Below are 23929 nucleotides of genomic sequence, written 5' to 3' on the forward strand. Positions count from 1 at the left end.
TGATAAAGATTATCCCCTTTCATTTTCAAAGGTTCCCAAAACCTTGAAAATGCTCCTTGAGTGTCAATTTCCTCAAAGTTGGGTTAACTACCCTTCTTATTGAGTTGACACTCTCTAACCCATCTATGGGGTAGAGAAAATGCTCCTAGGAACCCAATACCTACTTGAGCTCATTGGGTTCACTAAAAATTCACTAGGATGACTTCCCTAGCAACCCTCCTAATGACCCTCTTAGGCTTTAAAGCCTTGGTCATTTGGGTCTCATCAAGATCAACTCTAGGGGTGACTCCTTGTGACCTTGGTGGTGGTCTTCCTAGCCCTAGGTTTTGTTCCATAATCGAATGGAACATTATGATAGGTGGGCTTGACCATTTGGGACTTAGGTTTGTGACCCAAACCTTTCTTGTCCTTGGGCTTTGGTTTTTGACCCTTAAACCCTAGAGATGACTTCTCCATGTTTTTAAGAGCCTTTTCTAAATTATCAAGTCTTGACCTCAAGACTTGATTTTCCCTCTCTAATACCTCAAGTTTTAATTTGTCATTTTCTCTTGAGATATTCCTAGGCATGTGTCTAGTCTTTTTGGGATTTCTACCTAGGTTTTCCTTAACTTTAGAAGCGTTAATCCTAGGGTTGGTATTTCTAGTGTTATCCTTACCTAGGCTAACATGTTTAGCTCCTAAGCACATGTATTGGTTCCTAAAGTTAACATGCTTATCATTATTAACAATTGCAACAAAACTACTAGCATGAGTTTTATTAGAATTGCAATAATGAACCTTAGAGGTTACCTTAGGGTTTGCCTTAGCTCCCCCTATCGTTGTGCCCGGTCTCTTGCCCTTGTGAGGTTGCCTCCCCCTCGGACAATGGCTCCTATAGTGTCCCCTTTGCTTGCATTGGAAGCACACGATGTGCTCCTTGCCCTTGCGTTTCGGGACTCCGGCTTCCTTGACCTTTGGCGCCGGTGGAGTCTTTCTTACCCTCTTTGGACACTTACTCTTGTAGTGCCCAAATTCCCTACACTCAAAACACATTATATGCAATTTACTTGAACTTAAAGTGTTTGAGTTACCTAGGATTGAGGATGAATGGATGTTCTCTTCTTCATCCCTCCCGGAGGTAGAAGCTTCTTCTTCGTGCTCCGATCTTGAAGAAGAACTCACTTCCTCTTCTTCCTTGGATGTTGAGTAGCCCTCAACTCCCAACTCGCTCCCTCCATGATGTGAGCTACTTGGCTCACTAGGCTCCTCTTCATGGCTTGAAGTGGAACTCTCCTCATGGTACTTGGCCAAGTTATCCCACAACTCCTTGGCATTGTTGTATTCACCTATCTTACGCAAAATATTAGTAGGTAATGAAAATTCAATTGTTTTAGTTACCTCATTGTTGATCGTTGATTGATGGACTTGTTCCTTTGTCCACTTGTTCTTCTCTAGAGGCTCTCCTTCTTTATCCATTGGAGGAGTAAACCCTTCTTGTACACAAAACCAATTCCACATATTAGTCCTAAGAAAATACATCATCCTTACCTTCCAATATGCGAAGTTGTCGTTGTAGAAGGGTGGAATGGTGATGTCTTCTCCGAATTGATCCATCTCTAGCGCTTGTGCTCCCACGGGTGTGAATCCGATGAAGAGCGACCTCGCTCTGATACCACTTGTTAGGATCTTTCGTACGGCTAGAGAGGGGGTGAATACCCCAAATCGCTCTCGTTTCTTCCTACAATTAGGTTAGTCGCAGCGGAAAATACAAAGAAACGAAAGAGAAGAAAACCAAACCTTAACACGAGGATGTAACGAGGTTCGGAGATTAGGGCTCCTACTCCTCGGCGTGTCCGTAAGGTGGACGAGTCCGGTCAATCCGTCGGTGGATGAGTCCCCGGAGAACCGGCTAATACAATATACTCCTTGTGGGTGGAGAAACCTCGCCACAAACGTTTGCAACAGCAAACAAAGAGTACAAGAGCAGTAAGAAAAGCAATACAATATGAATACAATCGCACTCTACCAATTGCTTGCTTTCTTGTCGACTGGAGGTGAAGCAGCAACTTCACGCGACGCCTACAACAGCAGGAACCCAGCCGGAAGCTCACGCGAAGCTTTGGAGGAGCTCAACAAAGCTCAAGCACAGCAGCACTTAGAACAGCAAGAAGGAAGAAGGAGATCTATTCGCACAGAAGATGCCTCGATCCTTTATACCTGCGAAGAAGAAACAGCGAAGAAACTAACCGTTGTGTCGCAACGGCTAGAACCTGATCGGTCTACGCACCGATCCACAGAAGCATTAGGTTTGTCACCGATCGGTCCCGGACCGATCAGTGGTCGATCAGAACCCATCGGTTCCCTGACCGATCAGGAACCTCTGATCGGTCCATGACCGATCGGCCGCCCTCACGCCATCGATCTATTCCGATCGGTCCGCACCGATCAAAGATGGATCGGTCGGCCAGACCGATCCACGGTTTTCTTCTCGCGAGGTTCCCGATCGGTCTCCAGTCGATCAGCATTGAGCACGCCCGATCGGTCACCGGACCGATCGAGGGAAGTCTGATCGGGATCGGTCACCGGACCGATCCAACTCCTCGATTTAGAGTGCCCTCTCTAACCTAGTTCGGAGAACGAGCCACCGAGCCCTCTCCGACTCCATATGCCAAGCTTCACTCACTTGGACTTCTCAACACCAGATGTTCGATCACCCTTGACCCATCTGGATTTTCCCTTGCCCGGCTTCACTCACCAGGACTTTCCACCTGGCTTCACTCACCAGATTTCACACTGCCTAACATCCCACTTAGGACTTTCTCATTCACCTAGCTTCACTCACTAGGATTTTCACCGGCTACTCACCAGGATTTCCAATCTGGCTTCACTCACCAGACTTTTCCGCCTGGCTTCACTCACCAGACTTTCCCTTGCCTGGCTTCACTCACCAGGACTTCCCAACCGCCTAACATCCCGCTTAGGACTTTCCACCGCTTCACTCACTGTGACTTTCCAACCGCCTAACATCCCAGTTAGGACTTTGCCACGCTTCACTCACGGACTTCTCCGTGCCAAGTCTTCATACTTGGACTTTTCCCGTGCCAAGTCTCCATACTTGGACTTTTCCCGTGCCAAGCTCCCTGCTTGGACTTTTCCAGTGCCAAGTCTCCATACTTGGACTTTTCGCGTGCCAAGCTCCCTGCTTGGACTTTTCCAGTGCCAAGTCTCCATACTTGGACTTTTCCAGTGCCAAGCTCCCTGCTTGGACTTTTCCGTTGCCAAGTCTCCATACTTGGACTTTTTCCCGAATCAGGTCAACCAGGTCAACCTTGACCTACGGTTGCACCAATAATCTCCCAAACATCTATTCTTGTCCCATATCAAGAATAGAACTCTCTCACGAGTGTCAAACATCAACATGCAACACAACTAGGTCAACCTTGACCTAAGGTTGCACCGACAATCTTCCCAAGTCAAACATCAAAATACAACTCGAGTCAAGTCAACTCGAGTCGGGTCAACCAGGTCAACCTTGACCTAAGGTTGCACCAACATCTACTACGATGTTGCATCCACAGCTAAGAAGTCACCCAAACACTGAGCTCAAGTTGACCATTTCCAAAAAAGTGTTTGGTAACTTTAAATTTCTGTACTTGACTTTTGCAAAAGGATAAGTGTAGTGTGTTGCACTTACTCCAACTTTCTTTGTACCCGATTCCCTCTTTCAATGGTTCCAAAAGAGGTATTTTAGTTGATTACCCATCGATAGATTCGCGAGACCTGGGTCTTAGAGTAGGAATCGTTGAAGGCTCCAAACCAAATAAAATCGATCGTGTCTGTTTCTGTCTTCCTACTTGTTTTTAATTTTTGTGTCTTTCTGCTGTATTTACTTCGTCGAAGGCCCCCCCTCTCACGTGCAACTCGATCCAACTGAAACAATAGCCTGCTGATTGGGCAATATATAAGATTGCTTAAAATAGCGAGGGGCACCAGTTAGAGGACTGGGCCTTGAAGGGAGAGCGATGGAAGTCCTAGGTGACTTCAAATGAATGGAGGTCGACTGAGAGGCCAAAGGAACTGGTGCTTTCCTGACCGACCCAAGGTCCTGTGCAATTATTGAGCGCACGGGTGTGAGATCAGTTGGTCTTGTATCGGAAGTTCATTTCAAACTTGGGGTGATTAACAAAGCGCCTAAAGTTTGCGTCGGAGCAAACAAAGTAGGCAAAGATTATGGTATTGTCTCAATTGGTCGGGTATCTAGGGCAATCCAATAGGATGCAGGTGTGAGAATGGTTGACCTCATCATAACAATTCTAGAACGAGATCAACGATGTTTTTGAGATCCAGGCTCTTTACCTTAGTAAAAGAAACCTTGGTCATATCAGAGGAAGTCCGCTCGGTGGTTAGTTGCTCGGATAGATCCAGACCCGAAGTCTGTGTCGTGGCCTTTTGCGCTTGAACGTGAGGGGGTATCTAAATAAGAAGAGATAGAAGAGGAGGTTTCTTTGGGAGGATCTCTAGGGGGTAGATAGCCATCAAAGGTCGACGTTTACTTGGCTTCGCAATCCTTTAGCAGTGCCTCCCCCCGTTGGTCCAAAACATCGTCCTTCAATTGAGTACGTTTAGAAAGAAAAGTTGGGGTGATAGCCTCCGCTACAATAATAAGCAAATATTATAAGAAAAGCTTTTACAAATAACTAAGGAAGCAATGAAGATTTCCTACCAAAAGCGGTGCTTAGCCTAAGGTTGATGGAGGTAAGCCCAAGGTTTAAGCCTTCTATGGTTAGCTTGGGTAAGTTGAATTTTAGGCCTCTCAATCTCTGTAAAGCTTGGCGCAAGGCTGGATCGGTGCGAATATTGCCCAAATCTGAGATAGGGGAAAGATGTTGTTGTCAGGTCATATGGCAAGTCAAAGAGGCTAGTAGTCGAATGAAGAAGAAGTTATCTCGCCATTCTCTCTAAGCTAGAATCCTATCAAATAAAGTCATCTTAGAATGGACGCGAAAATGAAATAGGTCATCCATCACTTGTTGAGGATAAAAGTAATGATGAAATAGACGTGGAGATAGAGGGAGGTCGAATAAATGGAAAATGATAGTGGCAACACTCAGAATGCGAAGGGAATCGGGGAGAGGTTGATGAAGTGGCAGATGGAAATATTGGCTAATTGTGATAAACAAAAGGTGGATAGGGAGGTGTAGCCCCACTATAACTTGCTCCTTAAAAACAACAACGCTTTCTGTTGGAGAAAGGTAAAGGCAATCATCGTTGTTAGGTATAACTATGAAAGTAGGCATTCCGTAGTTGAAATTGAGGTCGTGAGCATCCACGATGCTGAAGTCTGAGGAGCAGTTGGTATACCATGTGTTATCGTCAGCCATTTTTGTGAAGAGGAGATGAGTCTGGGAAGTAAGAGAACATCGAAGAAAAGGCAGCGAGGAAAGCGAAGAAGAAGAAGTGAAGAAGGTAAAATTCTAGAAGCCTTTGTTATGGAAGTCCCTAAAAGCTACCTTTTAGACAGGGCCGTCAGATTATAACAATAAATAGGTGGACTAAATTCTAGATTGTGGGATAGGAAGATGAAACGACGGGTACCGAAAAATACGTGCACTTATAAAAACAACGCACACGCATGTGTCTCCCGCGGAAAGCCTGCGATGGTAGCTAATTCAACAAGTAGTCCTCTCAAAGCACCATCATCTTTTTTGAGGCAAGCCTTATTTTTTGTGCCACTCTCTCAAAAGCCCAGCTAGTCATAAGCCCAAACGAGTTCTTAGAACTTGACTAGGAGAATAAGAGGGAAAATAACAAGGAAAAAGTTCGTCTGGATGCATGCTAGACCGATTCTTAGCTTCGAGCGAGGTTCATGTCGAATGGACTTAGTCCCATCCATCTTCCAAGATTGGATGAATGGTCTCAAAAATTACAGTCGACCAGATTTTGATTCGGATGGACTCACGCTTCTCTTAGTATATCATGCACACTTAAGAAAACACACAAGTTATTGAGACCCAAGTCGTTGGGCAAATGAACATTAAAACAAAGACACAAAACAAAATTAAAAGTTTGATAGTTCACCATCACAAGCACAAAGATTGAGTCTTGATTCACGACCAAAGGAAAAGATGATTCCAGAGTCAATCATAGCAAATTAAAATAGTTTTGGAAACAGATCGGATGGAGTATTACTGTTTATCCTCTTGTGGTCAAGAAAATTGGAAGAAGGATCAGAAGCTAAGTGACTACCTTCCTTTAATTATTCCACTGCGCCCTCCGCTCCAAGAAAAAGTGCTTTGATGTGGAGCGGACGATGGGCACATTGAACTCAGGTGTTTAGAGAAGGACTATCTTCCTCGCTTCAAAGAGCTCATCTTCTCCTGTTTGTGTCTTTGTTTTAATGTTCATTTGCCCAACGACTTGGGTCTCAATAACTTGTGTGTTTTCTTGAGTGTGCATGATATACTAAGGGAAGCGCGAGTCTATCCGAATCAAAATCTGGCCGACTGTAATTTTTGAGACCATTCATCCAATCTTGGAAGATGGATGGGACTAAATCCATTCGACATAAACCTCACTCGAAGTTAAGAATCGGTCTAGCATGCATCCGGACGGACTTTTTCCTTATTATTTTCCCTGTTATTCTCCTAGTCAAGTCCTAAGAACTCGTTTGGGCTTATGACTAGCTGGGCTTTTGAGAGAGTGACACAAAAAATAAGGCTTGCCTCGAAAAAGATGCTGGCGCTTTGAAAGGACTACTTGTTGAATCAGCTACCATCGATGCTTTCCGCGGGAGACACATGTGTGTGCGTTATTTTTATAAGTGCACGTATTTTTTGGTACCCGCTCTCTCCGGTCGGCGGCCTCTCTTCTTCTCTTCCCTTGCCATCGGCCGGCCAGCCCAGTCCACTCCTCTTCTAGAATCCAGCGACAAGACAGCAGTAGCTTTCTCTACGGGGCAGCAAGCAGACGACAACAGCTCCGACCAACTCCACCTCACCGGAGGGGTTCTCCGGTGAGACATCCACACTCCGGCAGCCTTCTGACAGCTTACCATTAGGGTTCAGGCGGTAGGGCAAGGGAGCAGCAGCCGCCTATGTTTATCTCCATTTCTGACAGCTTCCAGCAGAGGGGTTCTCGCTGGAGGATTCATTCATCGTCCTCACTGTTGTTTAAGCAAGCAGCAACCGGCGGAGAGAGCTACTGTTCACTGGTTTTTGGGGGTTCCGAAGCCAGGTCCCCGGCAACGGCGCCAAAATTTGATAACGATGTCTGTCACACTCGTAAATCAAATTAACAATGTATTTCCACTAAACCCCTTAATTTCACAATTATGTTATAGTAATGAGCCCAGGATCGAACCTCGAGGAACCAACGATAGAATGTAATTTAGGATTGTATTTTATTCCTATTTTTGGGGGTTTTAATATAGAAATGGGGGGTTTAACTTGAATTTAAATCTAACAAAAATAAAGCACATCAATAAAGAAATTAATATAAAGCAAGAGTGAAACCTAACTATGTGCGAATGATCAAACCATAATGCATTGTCACCCTACATTATAATTAAACCATTAACACACTTAAACTAAATATAGAATAGCAATGTCTAAATGAAATACAATCTAAAGCAACATTTAAACCTTAACTATAGTAATGAAACTACTCAACAGTACTGAAATTTAAGCTAAAGAAAAATTAACAACAACTTCAAAATTGATTGAAAACTAAATTACTCAAACACTTGAATTAAATCAATTAAGCTAAAAGATCTATAATTAAGGAATCCAAATAGCATAAACTGAAATCTATATCTATCAACAGTAAAAGAATGTAAAAGTTAAACCCTAAACCATCTCAACTCCAAACCACTTCTCACGACAACTTCTCCTTGCCGTCACACAAGGAAGCATCAATGAAACCTCATCTCAGCAATCGGGGAAGACAACCTCAGTAGCTAAACTCAGCTCAACCTTCACCAACATCATCAGAGACCTCTCCAAACAATCTGATGAAGATCGGAGCTGCCAACCTCAAGAAATCTGACAATCTATGAGCTGCGACTTCAGATCTGATGTGGAGAAGATGATGGATGGAATGTCGTTGGGAATAGTCCAGTAGCAGTGGAGGAACACCACCAAAGCTCACGAATGGAAAGTGGAGCCACCAATCGGAAGAACACCTCCAAATCGACGGCAACAGAACAGTCAATCGCAAACAGAATTCTCACCGTAGGACCACCTTGGAGCGGGGTCAGATCGCCGGAAGCTGGTCGAAAGCATCTGAGAGCATCGTCGCCAATGAAGTCGTCGGAAAATGGATATGGAAGAAGAGATGGGGTCAGAATCTTGCTGGAGATGAATGCCGCGGGACGCGCAGCTATGTGAGGAGATCGACGAATAAGAACATCACTGTAGCTTCTGTTTTAAATCTGATCCAGATCTGAACGGACGGCTGAAATCGATTGGCTCCTGATCAACGGTGGAAAGTCACCTAAAATTTGATCCGAAGGTACTGATCTTGATCTAGGGTCTGGATCTACTCTCCCTTAGGTCGGATTGACCAGATCTTCACTGGATGAACCAGATCTGTCCAATTTTCGATGAACGGTCCATAATGCTCCGCAACTTGATCTTCTCGTTTAATCTCTAATTCGAGCACAAATTCGATTCAAATATATCCAAATCCAAAATCCTTTGATGCCTACAAAATAAGAATCAAATATTAGCATCAAATAACACCAAAAATAAGATAATTTACAATTAAGCCCAAAATCAATACAATGCATAAAATGTGATGTAATCATGATTTAAACCTATGAAATCAACATCAAACCATGCATATATGAATCAAAATAATACAGTAAAATTATGGTTATCAGGTACCAAAAAATACGTGCACTTATAAAAATAACGCACACGCATGTGTCTCCCGCGGAAAGCCTGCGATGGTAGCTGATTCAACAAGTAGTCCTCTCAAAGCACCAACATCTTTTTCGAGGCAAGCCTTATTTTTTGTGCCACTATCTCAAAAGCCCAGCTAGTCATAAGCCCAAACGAGTTCTTAGGACTTGACTAGGAGAATAACAGGGAAAATAACAAGGAAAAAGTCCATCCGGATGCATGCTAGACCGATTCTTAACTTTGAGCGAGGTTCATGTCAAATGGACTTAGTCCCATCCATCTTCCAAGATTGGATGAATGGTCTCAAAAATTACAGTCGGCCAGATTTTGATTCGGATAGACTCGTGCTTCCCTTAGTATATCATGCACACTCAAGAAAACACACAAGTTATTGAGACCCAAGTCGTTGGGCAAATGAACATTAAAACAAAGACACAAAACAAAATTAAAAGTTTGATAGTTCACCATCATAAGCACAAAGATGGAGTCTTGATTCACGACCAAAGGAAAAGATGATTCCATAGTCAATCATAGCAAATTAAAATAGTTTTGGAAACAGATCGGATGAAGCATTACTGTTTATCCTCTTGTGGTCAAGAAAATTGGAAGAAGGATCAGAAGCTAAGTGACTACCTTCCTTTAATTATTCCATTGCACCCTCTGCTCCAAGAAGAAGTGCTTTGATGTGGAGCGGACGATGGGCACATTGAACTCAGGTGTTTAGAGAAGGACTATCTTCCTCGCTTCAAAGAGCTCATCTTCTCCTGCTCGGCAGGCTTTCAACTCCTCCTGGGTAGCTGTTAGCTCAGCTAAAATACCCTCTAACTCCGATTCTTTGGTAGTTAACACGGTTTGAGCGATTACTAGATCCGAGCATAAAGCATCTCGTTTAGCATCTCGGGCCACCAACTCAGAAACTTTGGTAGCTAACTCAGCGTCATGAATAACCTTTTGCTCCATTAGTTAAGAGGATAGTCGATCAGATTCGATGATTTTTTCAGCTAGCTCTGTCTTCATATTCATCTGGAGGAGTGTATCTAATTGAAGTTTAGATTCAGAGATATCCAAAGTAGTCTTTAAGATGGTCGACTTTTTGAGTTCAATGTTTGCTAATCGTTGAGTCTCTTTGTAAGATACAATAATTAAATAATAAGTGTTATTGGATAAATAATGTTATTATAATTTTTGAGAATTTTTAGAAATTTTTCGGGATTTAAATGGAATCTGTATGACACGTTTGAGGGGATGGACATATTGGCCAAGGAGGAAATGTTGGAGCAATCCCAATGGTCCGTGCGACCATGTGTTTTGGTGTTTGGGCAAAGGATTTAAGTTAAGTTCACCCTTGTATTTGATATGTGTATGTGAGTGTGTAGGTTTGTAGGATACACATGTGACTTAGGTTGATAGCTTCGGGTCCGGTGATGGATGGAGCATCCGAGGGACCGTAGACAATGCAGCAAGGACAAGGGCCGAAGGAAGCGACTTCGAGGCATACGCGAAGGATGACATTGGGGACGAGCCGCGGGCTTGAATGCATCCGAGGAACGAGAGCCAAAGGAAGTAGGTTTGAAGGCAAGAGGTCAAGGCTGCGATGGAAGCATCAAATGAGTCGTAAAGGTGAGGGTCCGAGTGCTGAGAGATTGTACTCGGGTACCAGTCGACTAGCGCAGTCGACTGGGGCAGTCGACTGGGAGTGAACAGAATGCTTCTGTTCGCTCAACCAGTGTGGAACAGTCGACTACTAGTTTTAGCAGTTGACTGGTATCGAGCCGTTGGGATGTAACGATCGAATTTTCACAAAGGCAGTCGACTGGTAGGTGGGATTTTCAACCCGCGGCCTATATAATCAAGACTTGGAAGCTTGGTTATCTCTGATGAAATTAGTGGTGGTAAACCCTAATTAGTAGTCTACTAGTCTCAAGAGTCTTGGTTGGTGTTATGGTGAGGTTTCTCCACCCACAAGAAGCGACTTGAGATAGCCGGAGTTTACCGGGGGGTCAATCCACCGACGAATAGGGATCATCCACCTTAAGGACACGTCATGGAGTAGGAGCAAGCAATCTCCGAACCACGTTAAATGATCGTGTAGCTTGGTTTGATTTCTTTCTTGTCTTTAGCTTTTTTTGTATTCATATTAGTTTATATTTCTGCTGCGCAAACTAACATGTGTGGAAAGCGAATATTTGGGGGTGTTGTCTATCCAACCTCCCCTTCAAGTCGGCCATCGATCCCTTACAGGAAGCATGTTTGTAATACCGATTTTAGTTGGGAGTTGACTGGAATGTGAACTTAGAATTTTATATATATATATATAAGCTTAAAGCTAATCGGAGCTCTCTCTCGATCTCTTCCTTCTTCCCTCCCGAATTCATCTTTGCCAACCCTCTCTCTCTCTCTCGCTCCTCTGCTCGTCATCGCTATCGACTATCACTGCCAGCGTGTCGCCTCTCTAATCATCCCCAACCGATCTTTTCGTCTGGATCCCTTACTCTAGCTTTCAATCCATGTCGTCTTGCTCCGGTTCGTCGAAGCCACTATCTCAAGATTGCCATCATCCCTTGTTCCTCTCGGCCGATCGACACTATCACCATCGATCCCCTACGTTGTCGGTCTAGCACAGACTCTGCCTTCTCATTGCAAACAATTGAAGCCGACACCATCTCCCTTTCTTTCCACTCGACGTCGGGTCTGTACCCTAGCTTTGACGTGTTGCCAGGAGGGTGGAGTTGATGAAGGGGGTGAGGGAAAATTCTTCACCTCGCTTGCGGATCTGAGCAGAGCAGCGACGATTTCATTAGGGAGGTACATCTCTTCCTCTTCACCGGATCTTGCATCGGAGAGGTCTACCATCTCTTCTTCTTCATTGGATCTTGTATTAGGGAGGTCCACCGCCTCATCTTCACCGGATATAGATCAGGGGTAAGTCATGATTCAATTTCATTCGATTTCATCTTCTGTTTGGGATATGGTAAATAGTTGTTTGACCGATCGATGTGGATCAGACCATTTTTTTTGTTGGTGAGCATTTCAGCCAGCTGTTTCCTCCTTACGTGTCTAATGGCAGCTTCAAGTTCTCTTCACAAAGTTTCCTTTATTCTATTTTTGGCCAGACACAACCACCTCTTTAAACCACTGTCGCTGCCCTTCCTTCCAATGGGCAATGGGTTGCTACTCGAGTAGATATAGAGAAGAAGTAGTGAACCTCCGACAGTAATAAGGAAGTTGCTGGATCAACCATTGAAAATTGAAACTCCAACCTTGCTTCCGGTAACAGCTTCACAGTAGCTTCAACCATGAATTTCCAGTAGCAAGCTTCTTCGGCAGCGAGTTAACAACAGTGCAATCAGATTTGGATAAGTCATGGAGGTAATTTCGTATATGAATTGGATTCGATTTTAATTGTGGAATGATTATAATTTGTGTAATTGGGATTGATTGAATATCATGATTGTATGTTTGTCATTAGGATTATTGGATTGATCATTAGATGTGGAGTGTTTGATTATTGATTGAGGATTATTGGATTTGTTGGATGATATGATTAAACCTAAATTAATTAATTTGATAAATTAGGTATGTTGGATTTATGTTGAGTTGACTTGTTATTAAATGGATTACTACATGGATCAATTAAGGAGTTGATAATGTTGGGTTAAATCTAATTCAATCAAGGAATTGATATTAGTTGGAATTAATCATTAATTATGGTTAAATCAGTTTAACTCTAGTTTAGGTGGTTAATCAATGATCATATTTTGATTGGGGTTACCCTAAATAGGCTTGGGGATTTAATTTAATTATTTAATTCATATGTAATTAGCTAAATCTATATATCATGTATTGCAGGACTTTGATTCGAGACGAACGTCTCGATGTGAGATTCATTTATCACGATCGACAGATAAATACGGGTATTTCTTCCTTAGCCTCTTTTATTCTTTGAACTTAGTGCATGATTATTTTTGATTGATGGATTACGTTGTTTTACCTTAAATCTATCCGTATTGTTATCTTGCTTGATACTTGTGCTTGACCTTTGAGATAATCTATTTATTTCATATACAGTCTTAGTTTTTGGATATCTATACTCTGTTGTGTATATACATGTAGAGTATGTATGATAGGGGATATCTTGTTGACTGAGTCAACATGCTAATTATGTATTTGATGTTGAGTTACACATGTTGTGTATGAATTATAGGAGTCATCTTATTGACTGTCTATTTGCATATTGTGTGTGTACACATGTCCGGTGTTTACTATTGGAGGAACTATATTGATTGTATTTATGTTGCGTGTACATGTGTTTGACTATTGGAGATATTATGTCGATAATAACTATGTTGGTGATTTTGTGTCTAGTATGATATTGGAGGTATCATGTTAATTAAATCTATGTTGTATGGTGCGTACGTGTGTGGTGTATATCTGTCTGGTGTTGCATTAGATGGATCATTGCACCAGAGATATTTATGGCGGATTGAGGTGTTATATTGATGATGACCGTGTTTGTATCATGATTATTACATCATGCTCATCATTTACATTGCATGCTGACAATCAAATGTCTCTTGTGGTTGAGCGGGTTGTCAATCATTTTAGCACCATACACTCGACTACTTATGGGTAGTGGTAGCTGGAGTAGTTGTCGCTTATCTTATCATGCCACTCAGTCACTAGGCGTTGTGAAATCCGGCGTTGTGAGCAGTCAAGGACCCCATAGCTATGTAATTAGATAACTACTTATCACACTTTCACCTCGGTCACTCGAGAGTAGTGTTTGCTGGAGGGTTGTACAGTTGTCCTTATCCCGACCCCTCAGCCACACAAGGGTCACGACAGGTGGAGGGACGGGCGGGAGTGACATCATGTGGCATACATGCGCATTTGCATCTGATGCGCGATGCATCTTGTGGAGATATATTTGGATACATGTCTAGTAGATACTAGCTACATGTGATTGTGATATATTGCACTTGTATGAGCTATGATTATTGCATATGATTGTCATGTTTTATACATGTCATTTATTATACATGTATATGTTGTCAGTTGTATTGCTCAGGTGTTACGAGCAGATCTGTTGTTAATCTCCGGTGAGTTTACCGATCATTATACTGTATGTGTCCATTCCAGATTGAGTATATGCATTTATTATGTTATTTACGATCTTGACCTTATAGGTTAGTGTTGGGGATCGGACGGTCGGCTTGAAGGGGGGTTGGATAGACGGCGCCCCCAAATCGTTGCTTCCTACGTATTCATTAGCACAGCGGAATACAAAGAATACAAATACGAATACTAAAGCTAATCTAAAGACAAGGAAAGAACAAGCAAACCAATGACACGTTCGTTTAACGTGGTTCGGAGATTAGGGCTCCTACTCCACGGCTGTCCGTAAGGTGGACGATCCCGATCCTTCGGTGGATTACTCCCCGGCAAACTCCGGCTAGCACAATCCTCCTTGTCGGTGGAGAAACCTCGCCACAACTCGATCAAGAACACTTGGATTGCTAGGGCACTAGTTGACTACTAATTAGAGGTTACCCACCACTAATTTCGTCAACTCAAACCAAGCTCCCAAGCTTTGGTTTTATAGGCCACGGGTTGGAAAACCCGCCTACCAATCGACTGCCAGTCGATCGCCCTCTGTGGAAATTCGACCTACATCCCAACGGCTCGATTTCACACATTCTCGGCCGCCGATCGCGCGATCGCCAAAACATGCGATCGATCTGCTACAAGATGGCGCTACGATCGCTACAAGAAACCCTAAAATCTAGGATTTTACTCCGAGTACAATCTCTCGTGCACTGCACCTCACCCTTATGACTCACTTGATTCTTCCTTGCGCTTTGACCTTTGCCTTCAAGCCTACTTCCTTTGGCTCTCGTCCCTGGATGCATTCAAGCCCGCTGCTCATCCCCAATGCCATCCTTCGTATGCCTCGAAGTCGCTTCCTCGGCCCTTGTCCTCGCCGCTTGTCCACGGTCCCTCGGATGCTCCATCCTTCACCGGACCAAGCCATCAACCTGAGTCATATGTGTATCCCGCAAACCGCACAACTCAAATACACATATCAAATACAAGGGTGAACCTAACTTAAACCCTTTGCCCAAACACCAAAACACATGGTCCCGCGGACCATTGGGATTGCTCCAACAATCTCCCCCTTTTTGGTGTTTGGCAATACGTTTAAGTTAGGGAAAACAAATAGCAAGTAAACATGCTAAAACAAATGGACTTACGTTGCCAAGGCTACACACTTGGACTTACACCGCCGAATGGACTTACGATGCCAAGGCTACACTCTTGGACTTACACTGCCGAATGGTCTTACGATGCCAAGGCTACACACTTGGACTTACAACGCCGAATGGACTTACGATGCCAAGGCTACACACTTGGACTTACAACGCCAAATGGACTTACGATGCCAAGGCTACACACTTGGACTTACAACGCCAAATGGACTTACGTTGCCAAAGCTACACACTTGGCAACCGCCGAAACAATGCACAGGGCTTTTTAAGAACCTATCCCAAGGCTCCCCCTACACCTAAGCTCCCATTGAGCTAGGATTTTCCACATAAGGCTTTTGAAGGACCTATCCCAAGGCTCCCCCTTTACCTAAGCTCTCCATTGAGCTAGGATTTTTACAACGGGCTTTTTAAGAACCTATCCCAAGGCTCCCCCTACACAAAGGTACTTTCAGGTTTTCCTAACTAAACCTTACTTCTCCCCCTTTGCCTAACATCCAAAAAGTTCTCCAACAATATCCCAATTATTGAAAACTTGTCATCCAAATGACCCTAAACTCATGTATGTATCACCCATGGATCCCATACATCTATATGAGCTGACCCGGTCAAAATCTAGTGCTGAAAACACTTTCAGACTGGTATCAGTCGACTGCAAGAAGTACCAGTCGACTGCCCCCATGAAAACGAGCTTACAGAGACATTCTGTGCTCGTGAACAGTGTTACCAGTCGACTGGTAACTGTACCAGTCGACTGGTACACTATTCATGAAAAAAAAACAGCCTTTTCTGGCCAACTTCAGAAATGCGCCAGAAATTCCACAGACCTCCAAAAATCCCCAAATTTTGTGGAGAGGTCTATTATATCAATATCTACTTGGGAAAAATATATATAAAAATATATCTATCACCAATCCCAAGATTGACACAAAACACAAAACTAGCTAAAAAGTTCAATTGAACCTTGACCTAAAGTCCTAGTTTTGGCTTCCTCTTGATGTATTTGCCCATACCAACCCACAATGCATCCCTAGCATTGGTTTATATGGCATCTATACATCCAAAACCAAATATCATGCAATATGACCCTTAATGTCATATTTCCTTGCATGAAACATAATCCATGTGTGCCAATTCCCTAGGTTTGAGACTCAAGTCCGTCTCTAAACCACTTGGCACACTCCATGGCTCCTCTAGACCCCCAAGTAGAACCCACCTGAGATCCATTGGCCATGGGTCCCAAATTGACTCTTGGAGCTCCCCCTAGAGCTCTTTACCTTAGTCACCTCCCTAGGTGACTCATCTATTGTGACCAAACCACAATGATGTCCCTTAGAAGATCTCCTTATCTTCTTGACCTTAGACACATCATCCTTGCCATAATCATATGCAACCCTAGCATATTTCTTTTCATTGGCCTTGGACGACACTCCCTTGCACTTATCATGTGCCACCCTAGCACATGGTCTCCTTTTGACCTTGGAGGGACTAGATTGGTATCCCAAACCCGATCTATCATTGTTGGGTTTTTGACTACCCAACACCATGTTTAATCCCTTAGATCCAATAGTGAATCTCTTAAGGAATTGTTCCAAACCATCAAGCTTTGCCTTCAAAGCTTGGTTCTCCCTTTCTAGGTTCCTAAACCTAGAGTCAACATGTCCACCTTGGACATTCCTAGACCTACCCTTTCTAGGCATATGTCTCCCCTTCTTGGGATTAATGCCTTGGTTCTCTATTACCTTCTTCTCCTTAGGTAATGAGAATTTAACTTGCCTAGGTCTACCATTCCTAGGTTTTTCATGAATTGGCCTCCTAGGGTTTTGATCTACATTAACCCTATTCCTATCATGATATCTAAATCCAAAATTTTTCATTGCTACATAATGATAATCATTATTTCTCCTAGCATGCATGGGAACATAAGAATTTGAATTTGAATTACACTTCAAATTAGGGTATACCTCCCTTACCCTTGAAGCTCCCCCTTGACTTGAGCTCCTCTTCTTCTTCTCCCACTTCTTTAAATGCGCTAGCTTCTTGATCTCTCCCTTCTTGGGGCATTTTGTGTGGTAGTGGCCCTTCTCTCCACACGTGAAGCATATAATGCGCATTTTCCTTCTTTGGGCTTCTTCATTCCTACAACCCTTGTTAGTGTCTAAAATAACTTGATTGGGTTTAGGAGTTACCTTCTTCTTACCCAATGGACACCTACTCTTGTAGTGTCCCTTCTCATTGCACCCGAAGCACACAATGTGAATTTTTGAATTTGCTTCGGTGGAGGTGCTCACTAGGTTGACTTCTTCCAAAATTTCTTCTTCATTCATCTTGGACTCTTCTTCAACCCTTGAGGATGTTGATGATGCCTCATCTTCCTTCTCCTCCTCGGATGTTGAGTGTGACTCAACTTCCGTTTGCTCCTCCTCAACTTGAGCAATTAAACCCATCTCCTTGGGTTCCTCTTCTTCTTGTGTAGGTTTAGGTTCTTCCCGTAGAACCATCTTCAATTTGCTCCACAAATCATGGGCGTTCTTATATTCACCTACACCACTTATCATGTTAGAAGGCAAAATTTCAATCAAGATTGATATTACCTTTGAATTTGCCTCCGATCGTGTGGTTTGCTCTTCCGTCCAACGTTGTGGTTGGAGTCTTTTTCCTTTCTTGTCTTTCGGGACTTCAAACGGTTCTTTGACCACCATCATGGTGTCCCAATCCGTGTTGAAGAAAACCTCCATCCTCATCATCCAATACGTGATGTCCCCAAGGCTTCCTCCTTCAAATTTTGGAGGGACAATAAACCCGGCCATCTTGTGCTTCCTTGGCGGTTAGTCCAACGGAGAGCGTCCTCGCTCTGATACCACTTGTTGGGGATCGGACGGCCGGCTTGAAGGGGGGTTGGATAGACGGCGCCCCCAAATCGTTGCTTCCTACGTATTCGTTAGCACAGCGGAATACAAAGAATACAAATACGAATACTAAAGCTAATCTAAAGACAAGGAAAGAACAAGCAAACCAATGACACGTTCGTTTAACGTGGTTCGGAGATTAGGGCTCCTACTCCACGGCTGTCCGTAAGGTGGACGATCCCGATCCTTCGGTGGATTACTCCCCGGCAAACTCCGGCTAGCACAATCCTCCTTGTCGGTGGAGAAACCTCGCCACAACTCGATCAAGAACACTTGGATTGCTAGGGCACTAGTTGACTACTAATTAGAGGTTACCCACCACTAATTTCGTCAACTCAAACCAAGCTCCCAAGCTTTGGTTTTATAGGCCACGGGTTGGAAAACCCCGCCTACCAGTCGACTGCCCTCTGTGGAAATTCGACCGTTACATCCCAACGGCTCGATTCCACACATTCTGTTCGCTGCCAGTCGACTGCCCCAGTCGACTGCACCAGTCGACTGCTAAAACATGCAGTCGACTGCTACAGTACTGCTACAGTAACGCTACAGTACTGCTACAGTAAAACCCTAAAATCTAGGATTTTACTCCGAGTACAATCTCTCGTGCACTCGTACCCTCACCCTTATGACTCACTTGATTCTTCCTTTGCAGCTTTGACCTTTTGCCTTCAAGCCTACTTCCTTTGGCTCTCGTCCCTCGGATGCATTCAAGCCCGCGGCTCGTACCCAATGCCATCCTTCGCGTATGCCTCGAAGTCGCTTCCCTCGGCCCTTGTCCTCGCTGCCTTGTCCACGGTCCCTCGGATGCTCCATCCTTCACCGGACCCGAAGCCATCAACCTGAGTCATATGTGTATCCTGCAAACCTGCACAACTCAAATACACATATCAAATACAAGGGTGAACCTAACTTAAACCCTTTGCCCAAACACCAAAACACATGGTCCCGCGGACCATTGGGATTGCTCCAACAGTTAGTTCCAAATTGGATAGGTTCATTTACTATGACATTATGATTATGATATTATGTATTGGATCCAGATTGAGTATGTACATTCATTATGTCAGTTTATGATCATGTTCTTATTTCCCTGATGAGATTGTATATTTTGATTTCTATGTTTTATATAGATCATACACTATTTTATCTATTACCCGCTAAGTGACATGCACTCACCACCACATTTCTGTGTTGTCTGTTTCCTCAGGTAACAAGTAGTAATTACGGAGTCACTTGGAGTATCCTGTCTGTCGGTCCCAAATCACATCAGAAGATGGTCTTTACTTCGCTCTTATTTTATTACTCGTTTTCCTTATAGTATTGGCATTGTATTGGGTGTTTAGCCATATAACTATTTTATCATTTTGGTATTTGTCTTGTTATTTTGTGTTAAAGTCGTGCCGGTACACATTGTATCTTTTTGGTTTGTTTGGGCTTTCCTTTCATTTTCCACTGTGTTTTTAGTACAGCCGTGTGGGTTGTTTATTATACAACTGAGTGGTTGTGATCATTTTGTTCCAGTCGAATGGACTATGTATATAACTACGTAGTTGTGTATATTCAGCCGTGTGGATTGTTGATATAGCTTATGAGTAGTCTCGTAGCATTGTATATATGTTTCATATTGTCATAATTACAGAGGAGATGATGTCCGTTTATCGGGCAGGGACTCCTCTAGAGTGTGACACTCTTGGAGTTGAGTTTCTAGCTCACTCAACCAAGCGGAGGAGGGAGTCATAACAGCTTTAGAAATTTGTTGCTTTAGTGATTCATTTTCCTATGCCAGGGAGTACAATTGTTGGATAGAACTCATTTCAATAACCCATCTCTGAAGGAAAGAACAAATAGCACTAGAAACATTCAAGGTGGGAAGTGGCAGGTTAAGATACTTCACCTTAGTTCGTACAAAAGCGTATTTGTCTGCTAACTCCCTAGCAGTTAGCTCGCTGAGTTGGTTTCCAACATCTTCCTAAGCTTCTATTAAATGACCCCTCAGATGTATCTGACCGGTCGAGATAGTTGAGGGAGAAGTTGTGGCCTGGGTAGACGGCACATCAAAAGTAGTCGAAAATTGATGGGGGCGTCTTGACACGGTAGAACCTGAAGGAGTCTTCGCACGGGGAGATATGACAAAGGCGGGGTCTATCGACTCGTCCGAGATGGAAATGACCTCCTAAGTCTGGGCAAGCTCCGACATTGGACTAGCAGAAGGAAGAGCAGAGAAGGTCTGCTCAGGGGATTGCTATTGTACTTCCTCCTAGATGGGCTCTTTCCGGGCGGGAGATAAATGTGCAAAAGGCACCTCAAGCGAGGGTGTTTCGGTTGAAGGCACTAGTTCTTTAGGGATTTTAGAGTGGATAAGTTTGTGTCTTTTGCATCTTTTTAAAGGAACGTCCTCTCCCTCTAAGGGAGAACCTTCGGACATTGGAAGAGGATGGGAGGGCAATTCCTCGGAAGTAGTGGCCGCGTTGGACTCAGCTGCGAGACTCTCAGATGCCTCACTGGTAGGGGTGGTTGATTGCAAGCCTTGCTCGGCCTATAACTCTCGCTCTTTAGCATGTTTTTCCTTCTCTTCTATGTCGATCGAGTTATCGACTAGAGCAGCAAAAATAGCGTTCACTGTATAAAATAAAGAATACCTTAGTTAGTGATAATATAGTGACTAAGTTATCGAAGCTTACCGAAGGAGCTAGGAAGATTCTTGTGTATAGGACTCAAGTCAAACAAGTGCAAGAGGCCTTCGCGTAGCCACCGGTGGATCTTAAATTGTTGACTTCTTAGTTTGGGAAAGTATGTGATATATGTAGCGGCTTGTTTGTAATTCCCTATGTTAGGGAGGGAAGGAAGGGAAGATTGCTAGTTGGTCGGCTAAGAGGCAGGTTCTGGCATTTCAAGGAAAAAGAAATATGATTTCCAACCCTTATTCGAAAAGGGCACGTCTTTGAAAAAGACAGACTTGAGACGAGATTGAAAAAGGAAAACTCCTAGTTCTAATTTTTTGAGATACGAAAATAGGAAAAAAAAAATTTAGGATGTAGAGAGAATGCTTAATAGACGAAATAACATAAATGTGTCACATAGGGCATGGATGGCATTCGGAGTGAACTGTTGTAGAGGGATATGAAAATACTGACTCACCACTAATAGGAATGGAGGAATAGGAAAACGAAGACCGGCTGTTAACTGGTCTATAAAAAAGGTGATGTGATGATCAGGAGGATGATGAGGATAGATGGTAGGAGAAGGTATGATAATTCGATAGCTCTTGGGGATTTCTTACTGAGAATGAATATAAGCTTTATCGACAACATCAAAATCCGAAAAGATCAGGGTGTACCAAAGAGCAAAGGATTCTTCAGCCATGGGAAAACACGAAGTAAAGAAAGAATGAAGGACATACTAGTGACTAAAGAAGGAAAGAGGGGGGAGCACTGTGAATGAAAGATCACCGAAAAGAAGATTGAAGAAGGCAAAAGGCAAAGTGTTGCGAATAGGGGTTGTTTATGGTTTTTATAAAGTATAATTCAATTGTCGTCGTTGGATTGAAATGACATGCAATAAATCGTTGATTTATATGAAGAGAGAGATTGTTAGCTATACGAGGAGACTTGTGTCAGAAGTCATTTCAGAAAACAAAAGGGGAGGGGGGGGGGGGGTCACGTGGCATCAACCGATAAACAGACTTTTATGATGGAAGTGACAACCAAATCATTCCTCTGTCCATACACTTCTCCGTGTGTCCTCGGTACTATCTCCTGAGTAGCTGGCCATTAGCAAATAGCTTTTGAAAAAAATCACCAAGTCCTTAGGGACTAAAGGAGAGTATAAATTGCTAAATGGCCTTGACGAAAGGGATGAGTGGCCGGAAACTAAACTGGGGTCCAGTCAGTCGGCTACATCTCCTTCTACTAGACTTGAATGGGAGGCTAGTGATATGGGTTATGACAAGCGGATCTAGGGGATGACGGGGCAACCAGAGTCAAGATGACGTGGCGGTCAAAGCTTCATCCCCTCACCTGGCTTTGACTGATGGTCTAGTGCGAAGGTTCTTAGATCCAACCCGACCGAGTTATAAGCTGGCCGAGGAGAGGCACACGACCTGCCTTATAGCCAATCGAACATGAGTTTAGTCCCCCAAGGGTGATTGACTCCTATAGTGCCCTAAGGATGGTTAGCCCTTAAAATTGACCGAGATAAAGGACAGTCGGCCTTACGTGCCGGCCGGAATGACTGACTCACTCCACAATAGACCAACCGTGAGTATGGTCAAGCGAAAGGCCAAACTTCGACTTCGTGTGAATCTCCCTATACACACCTAGACGACCCTGATTGTCGAATGCATTAATCGATTTCCATGCAACAGTATGTATGTGTTTATCCATCTAGTTGTAAAGTCAAAATAAGTTCGTACTCCCTGGCCATACAAAAAGTCGGCTGGTATAATGCAATCCAACTTAATACATTGACCAAACCACTCAAAGCACAGCTCCATGTCTCGGGGCAACCCATTATAGGCCTGGTCGGCTAAAAAGATGACCAGGCCTATAACATTTGGCCTCATATTACTGTTCAGACGTATTTCCAATAAAACATAGGTTATCAGAGGGACTTCTAGGAAGCATGGGGCATCGTATTATTTCTTAAAACAGATGTTACAACATTGCGCAGAATATAATCAAGGGGTTTAATGTCGAGACAAATATAAAGGTGGCCGACCTTGCTAGTTGGCCAAGATACAAGCAGTATAATACACAACAGGATAGATTATATAGAATGTAATCGAGCATCTCAGCAGAGACGACCGGCTTTAAGGATCGGTCAAGATATACTTGGCAGACAAGATCCTAACAACCTGTCAGAATAACAACTATGTGTCAGAGAATATTCTTCTGGAGGCTTCTTTGAGGACCATCGTGTCTCCCATCAGTAGACCAATTGTAACAGCATATTCCTTCAACAGCCTCACCAATAACAGAAGCTATAAACGACAAAAGAGGTACACATATGGGTAAGGGAAAGATTCCTTGGAGGATTATTACATATCACCTAGTTTGTATGATTCTCTGTACCTAACAAACTCTGACTCACTTTGCTACCTCATGAGTCCTCTCCGTGGCTAAGGTACATTCTCTGAACATCTGCAACTTACTTTCGCGCACATGTTCTCTATTGCTCTTCGTTCACCTATCCTCCGGACTCGTACTGACTTGAACGTCAAAGGGCCTTTGCCAGGGACTCCCCCTAATTTCTAGGCACTGACATTTTATTATCTCGTCTCCATATGCACAAGATTAAAAGGAAAGAAATTTTTCCATGGAGTAAAAGGTCTTCTATCAATCAACTATTAAATTACCATACTCAATACATCATTTCTATAATTTCCATTTAGGATCCACTGTAATGGAAAGGAAATAAATATGGTATAAAAAATATTTGAAAATAAATTTTAAAAATGTTCTTGAAAACAAATTTAAAGTGTGCCATATTAAGTGTTCCATATTATTATTGCCACATAATATGGAACACTTTTAATTTTTTTTTCAGAACATTCTAAAATTTATTTTAAATTATTTTTTTTCTTTCATATTTATTCTCTTTCCATTATTATTAAATTATATGTTATCCTAGATCATATAAGATTTTTCTGACGGTAGTATTGAATCATATGATACGTGATCCCAAATTTATTTTAAATTTTATACGATCAAAAAACACGTGCACATGAAGGAGATCAATTCTATCCGCGTAAAAAAAGATTTCGTCCCATGAGCAATGCCAAGGAAAGCGACTCACTCATCATCAAGTCAATTCAACTCGGGCACGTCAGCCAGCAAAACCCTTTTAATTTATGGGAATTTACAAGCTTTCTTTTTCTTCA

The sequence above is a fragment of the Zingiber officinale genome, chromosome 7B (assembly GCF_018446385.1).
Source record: "Zingiber officinale cultivar Zhangliang chromosome 7B, Zo_v1.1, whole genome shotgun sequence".
NCBI classification, from domain to species: domain Eukaryota; kingdom Viridiplantae; phylum Streptophyta; class Magnoliopsida; order Zingiberales; family Zingiberaceae; genus Zingiber; species Zingiber officinale.